The sequence below is a fragment of the Alexandromys fortis genome, unplaced genomic scaffold (assembly GCF_014885135.2).
Source record: "Alexandromys fortis isolate MF-2015 unplaced genomic scaffold, M_Fortis_MF-2015_v1.1 scaffold_84, whole genome shotgun sequence".
Lineage (NCBI taxonomy): Eukaryota > Metazoa > Chordata > Mammalia > Rodentia > Cricetidae > Alexandromys > Alexandromys fortis.
In genome coordinates this window covers 4,970,671-4,977,733 of record NW_026068017.1, presented here as the reverse complement: position 1 = coordinate 4,977,733, position 7,063 = coordinate 4,970,671, and positions in this window count along the sequence as shown.

The window sequence follows — 7,063 nt, the reverse complement described above, 5'->3', positions numbered from 1 at the left end:
GTGTGTGTGTGTGTGTGTGTGTGTGTGTGTGTGTAGTCAGCAGCTGTTCTCCCCTCCCCCACCACATGGCTCAGGGTCATGTCCACTCTGGACTCTCCCAGACGTACCTGCCTCTGGCTATTCTTTTCATCTACAATCAACTTTCTCCTTCACCTTACCTAGGAGCAGCTGTGGCCTTTCTCTTTTATTTCTTTTTCTCATTCAAGTGCCTTAGGTTCAGTCCTTACTACAGGGGGAAGAGATGAGGAGAAGGTAGGAAAGCAGATGGAGCAGCCCCTTTCTTTCCCAGTCTGTTTACATTGCCTTCAAAGCCAGTCAGAGAGGAAGCAAGGCCATTTTTCCTGGCAGAGCCCTATTCAGATAATCTTATTTTCATTCCCTCTAAGCACAAGGTAAACATCATAGTTCATATTTTTCATGCAGGTGTGGTTACTTAAGGCCTGTATTTCCAGTACTCTGGAAGCAGAAGTAGGATCTCCTCAAATCTGAGGCCATCCTGAGCTACATAGTAAGTTTCAAGCTAGCTGGGGTTTCAAGCTAGCAGGGGCTATACTGTGAACCCCTCTCTCAAAAAGTGCCAGGCGGTGGTGGCGCACGCCTTTAATCCCAGCACTCGGGAGGCAGAGACAGGTGCATCTCTGTGACTTCGAGGCCAGCCTGGTCTACAGAGCGAGTTCCAGAACAGCTAGGGCTACACAGAGAAACAGTACCAGGGAGAACTGATGAAAACATCCTTATTCTTGTGGGCCTTGTCTCCAGGACCCAAATGCCCGCCACAAGTCCTCCCTGACATTGCTGCTTTGGAACCCAAGCTTCATTATGAGTAGTACTGGGGCAGGCCCGTTCAAATCCCAGTACTGAGAACTCTGGGACAACTACTCCATAGCCAGGGCTCCCCCAAAGCAAGTTACGTACTCCCCACTCTGTTCTGGAAACCCTTCTCGAGACTTCTCGTCAGGCTCATGGGCCCCCTATCTCTTATCTGTCTCCGCACGTATTCCAGAGGTGGGAAGAGGACAAGGTGTGGACAATCTAATGAACGACAGGGTGTGTTTTATCAGATCCCAACCTGGTGGCCTGCTGGAGTCTGAGGAAGGGTATGGAGGTGGTTCCCATCACAGCTCTTCAGAGCCCCATGGACCTCACTGGGGAAGAGGGACCCACAATATGACAGGGTGAGTGGGGGCTTCCATGGCCTACAATCCAGGATCCTTGTTCTCGGATCCTTGAGAACTGCTTCGATGCCATCTGTTTTGGAAACTATAAAGCTACACACAGCTGAATCTTCTCATCTGTTTTATTTTGTTTTGATTTTTGGCCAATGTCTATTCCTTGTAGAGTCTCCCAGGGGAGCTATTGGGAGAGTGGGCAGGGCCTACCACACTGTAGTGGCAGAGAGAGGACTTTGCCTCTGGGCAAAGATTGGGCCAGCCGAGTTAGGACTCAGTGGGGGAAAGATCAGAGCTCTTTTCTGCTGCCCTGGGTACTTTCCAGGGCATCCCAGGGTACTCTGGCAGTGGAAAAGCCACTCGACCGGTTAGACTTGACCTTGGTAGCCAGGCATTTCTCAGACCTGCTACTCCCTCTAGATAAACTTCCTCATCCATCCCCATCCCAGGGCCTCAATCCCTTCTAACTGCCTCCTGGATACCCCTCGGGCATACCTCCTTCAGCACGTCCCGTCCTGTCCCGTTGTTATCGCAAGCTTGGTAATTCAGGTAACTCCGTAAGATCGCCTCCCAGACGTTGCTCCTGTGGCCACTAGTGAAATGGTCCAGCGGGCAGGCCAGGGCTCTGGGCTTCACTACTGTATTGCTGACTTACCCTCTTCTCCACCAGCTCCTTCCTTGTCTCCTCTTCACACCTACCCTCCGCTTAGCTCTGTAGACCAGGCTGGCCTCGAACTCAGAGAGATCTCCACCTCTGCCTCCCAAGTGCTGGGATTAAAGATGTGTGAAACCACCACCAGGCCCACTTTTGGTTATTTAACTTTCCAATGATTCTCAAATGCTCCCATTTCTCCATCTCTAATGCCAACTGTTCCAGGCAACACTCTGGTTACGTGGTCACTTATAGCTCACAGTCGGACTCTCTCATCTTCTTCCCTTCTCCACAGCTTCCACAATCTCTAGATCCCAAGTCTGAGGCTGAGTGCATAACTCAGTGCAGTAGTGTAAAGTCCTGGGTTCGAGTCTAGACACCACATAAAGCCAGCTGTGGTACTGCACGCCTATAACCTCAACCCTCAGGAGGGGAAGGCAGGGCTGGGAGCTCAAGGTTCAGCTGCACAGTGAGTTTGAGGCCAGTGTAGATTACTTGAGCTCCTATCTCAAAATAGCCAACTCATCAAATCTGTTCACACCGGCCCCTGCCTCCACCTCTTCGAGTGCTTTCACACTGCTCTTTCTTGTCCCGGATGTTCTGCTAGGTCCCTGCCTGGCGTGCTTTCGGTCTGGGTCTGCTCTTCGTGTTCCAGGCACATCATTTTCATTCATCCAGTTCCTCCGTCCGCGTAGGAACCCTCGGCAAACATCACCCGTTTTCCTAGTGTGTTACCACGCCCTCCCAGCACTTTATGCAAGCAAATGGCCGTGTTCTTGCCTCCAGAAACCTGTGCTGTTGAGAGCCCTCAAGGTAAAAGAAAGAAATCATTTATCCCAAGTCAGCTTCCCTCCAGCGTAGCACAGCACCAAGGTTCTTCATAATCGTGAACACCACACAATTGTTCCAGTTTTACAACCCCTATCCCACCCTTTCTCCTGAAGCCAGAACAGGCAGGTGCTATTGCCCGTGTTCTTTTGTGCCGGATAACCCTATGCCAAAGGCAATCCTAATGGCCAGTTTATTTGGACTAATTTCTTGAAGCCCTGGAGATGCTGAAGCCCATCCGGCAGGTCCCTGGATCTCCACCTCTGGCTGTTTGCTGCCCCCAAGTGTCCAACAATAGACTGGAGCGTTCTTGGCTGCGTAGCACCACAGGGTCTGGAGATTATCGGGTGTGAGACAAGGACAGTTAGATAGATCCTGGGATTCTGGAAGCAACATCTTGTTCTGTCAGCAGGCTCGCTGCTGCCTGGCACCACCTCGTTTTCCGTCTCAGTCCCTGTCTGTGCTGTAGTGTGTGTATGAAGATCAGAGTGGTGACTTGGAGAAGGTGACTCCAGAAGGCAGCCCTCATCTGGTAGCCCTCCAGTCCATAAACCTCTGGCTGCCTTGCAGCACCTGGGCACAGACTGAAGGTGATAGTAGTGTGCCTAGTTCTGTGATATACCCTCCTGCAAGACTGAAGAAAGAGAAGCAAGGGAGAAAAGGGGGAGGGGGAGGAGGGGAAGAGGGAAACTAATGATGACAAGTTAGTGTCCTTCATTGACCTGAGGACAAGAACTCTGTAACTCCGAATGACTGGACAAACCAACAAAGGAAATAAAAAGGGGAATTGCACTCAGGGAACAGCAGAGCCAATCTACCTACAAACCCAGCACACACACACAGCCCCGCGACAGTTTCTCTGTAGATTTGGAGCCTGTCCTGAAACTTGCTTTGTAGCCCAGGCTGGCTTTGAACTCAGAGATCCGCCTGCCTCTGCCTCTCAAGTGCTGGAATTAAAGGTGTGCAGTACCACTGTCGGGTTTTTTTTTGTTTTGTTTTGTTTTGGTTTTTTGAGACAGGGTTTCTCTGTGGCTTTGGAGCCTGTCCTGGAACTAGATCTGTAGACCAGGCTGGCCTTGAACTCACAGAGATCCACCTGCCTCTGCCTCCCGAGTGCTGGGATTAGTGCCACCACCGCCCGGCTCACTGTCTGTTTTTTTGTTTGTTTTCCAGGACAGGGTTTCTGTGTAGCTTTGGAGCCTGCCCTGGAACTTGTTCTGTAGACCAGGCTGGCCTCGAACTCCAAGAGATCCGCCTGCCTCTGCCTCCCGAGTGCTGGAATTAAAGTTGTGCGCCACCACTCCCTGGCTGAAGGCTATGCCAGAGGCTGGAAAGATGGTTCAGTAGTTAAGATCACTCAGTGCTCTCTAAAGGACCCTGGTTCATTTCCCAGCACCTCACAACAAACCAGCAACAGGTATCAGAAGAGGGCATCCGATCCCCTAGAACTGGAGTTATAGATGATTACAAAATGCCATGTGGGTACTAGGAATTGAACCCAGGTTCTCTGCAAGGGCAACAATTGCTCTTAACCACTTATCTCCCTGGTCGTCATACCTGAATCTCAAAACCACCTTTTACAGTAGTAACTAAATAGTATAAGGAAGTCCGTCCTAGGCTTCATCTTGTCAACACATTTCCAATCAAACCCTTGTTATACACAGGAATGAGACTGGGTCGCCAACGCTTCCATTCATGGCGTGCTTCCTTTGAAGGCCATGGAGCATCTTTTCTCTAATTCCCTTCCTTCCTATCCCATTTTCTTTACAGGTGGGTAATTAATTTTATTTCCAGGTTTTGAGAGTCTCACTATGTACCCTTGGCTGGTCTGGAACTCACTGTGTAAACCAGGCTGGCCTTGAACTCAGAACTGCCGGCCTCTACCTCTTGGGTTCTGGTATTAAAGGAATGCCCCACATCTAGCTTTTTTTTTTTTTTCTTTCCCAGAGACAGGGCTTCTCTGTAGCACTGAAGCCTGTCTTGAAACTCACTCTGAGACCAGGCTAGCCTGAAACCCAGAGATCCACCTGCCTCTCCTGAGTGCTGGGATTAAGGCATGTGCCACCACTGCCTGGCGGTAACACTTGGCTTTTAAGTGGGTTGTTTTCCTAAAGCTCCCATCTTTAGAGCTATATGCTTAAATATGGCTGAAGAAATAGCATTTCCTGCAAAAGTGGAGGCGGGAAGATGTGGGTCACACATCAGCCTTCACTGGCTAGGTGATGAGTGATGGGTTTCCTCTAGAATGCATGGCTCTACTTTTGTCTGAGGCCGCACCATCATGCCCAGCTGCACATGTGCCATGCACCTACGTTTAACTCATCAGACAGCTTTGGAGAGTCGGTTCTTGTAGGCAGAGACTGCTCATTCATTTGGGTGTGGTCACCCACACCCAAAAAATAACATAGAAACCATATTAATTAGAACACTGTTTTGCCAATAGCTCAGGCATATTTTTAACTAACTCTTATATCTTAAACCAACCCATTTCTATTAACCTGTGCATTGCCACTAGGCTGTGGCTTACTGGTGCCAGCATGTACTCCTTTGGCAGCTATATGTCATCTCTTTGACTCCCCCTATTCTCTCCCTATATCTCTTCCAACCTGGCTATATTCTGCCCTGCTATGGGCCGAAGTAGCTTCTTTATTAACCAATGGTAATAAAACATATTCATAGCATATAGAGGGAAACCCCACATCATCTCCCCTTTTATGTCTAAATAAAAAGGAAGGTTTTAACTTTAACAAGTAATTACATATAGCAAAACAGATATCAAGCAAGGATTTGTTACAGTATTTATATCTACTTTATCTTTTATCATAACTAAGGAAAACTATAACTATTCTGCAACTCCATCAAAGACCCCATAAGGATATAATATTAACTAAGTTAACAGGAAGTGCATTGTATGCAACTTCCCCAAGTCTAGAATTGTCTGACAGAGACACCTCACTGCCTGGACAGTCTTCCTTTCTGTCATGTAGGTTCCAGGGACTGAACTCAAGCTACTAGGCTTAGAAGCAAATACCTTTAACCGCTAAGTCAGTGTTTCTCAACCTATGGGGTCAAATGACCATTTTATAGGGGTCACCTAAAATCACCAGAAAACACAGGTATTTATATTATAATTTGAAACACTAGCAAAATTACACTTAGGAAGCAGCAATAAAAATAATTTTATGGTTGGGGGTCACAACATGAGGAACTGTATTAAAAGGTCGCAGCGTTAGGAAGGTTGAGGATCACTGTATTAAGCCATCCTGCCATCTCAGGTTTAAATATAAATACATTTATATATAAAATATATATAAATAAGTTTATCTAAATATCTATTTATTTGAGAGAGTATAGCCTGGCTAGCCTGAGACTCACTCTGTAGGCAAGGCTGGCCTTGAACTTACAAAGATCCACCTGCCTCTGTCTCTTAAGTGTTGGGATTAAAGGCATGCACACACCATGGCTGGCAAAATACATATTCTCATACATCATCATAAGGAAATGTTCACAGGTTCAAATGGTACTCAGAAGGTCCGATCCAGCATTTGATAGAAGACCAGGATTTAAAGATTACTCTCATGTGATTTCAAGATCAGCCAGGACTAGATAGGCTCAAAAATACAAACAAAATCCTAAGAACCACTCTGCTTAGGAAAGGTATTTTTGTAAAACAAAAACAAAACAAAACAAAAAAAAAAAATCAAAACCATCTCATCTATCTCCACATCTCTTCCTTTGTATGGTGCTGTAGGGAAATCAAATTAGGAAACTCGGACAAGCTAGGCAAGAGCTCCACCACTCCGTTGTGCCCACAACCTGCAATTTGCACCGCTTTACTATTGGTCGCTTCCCAGGGCACCACTTCTGCAGAGGCACAAGTGCTTTGCCTCCCACAAACTCTGACACTTTAGGAAATCATAAGACGCAGAGCTGGAGAGATGGCTCAGGGGTTAAGAGCACCAACTGCCCTTCCAGATGGACCAAGGTTCAATTCCCAGCACCCACATCGCAGCTCCTAACTGTTTCTAACTCCTGTTCCAGACAGGAGGGAATCAGACACCCTCACACAGACACACATGCAGGCAAAACACAATGCATACAAAATTTAAAAAATCCAAAATGCCTGTTTTTATAGGGAAACCCCTTTAATCATGATAGAGAACGTCACAGACCACCTGACTCTGGTGGACAAGTGACTTATGAATACATTTATTGAGGGAACGAAGCAGGGAATGATGGGTGATGGGTCAGCAAGAACAGCTGCTTCCAGAAAATGTGACCTGTGACCACAGGATGATCGGAAGCAGATGAAGCACGGCCCCTTGCTGTCCCTTTCAAGTTGTGACCAATCAAAGGCAAATTTATCATTAAACTTTCCTCTGCTAACTGGAAAATGCCTCAAGTACCTTTCTTA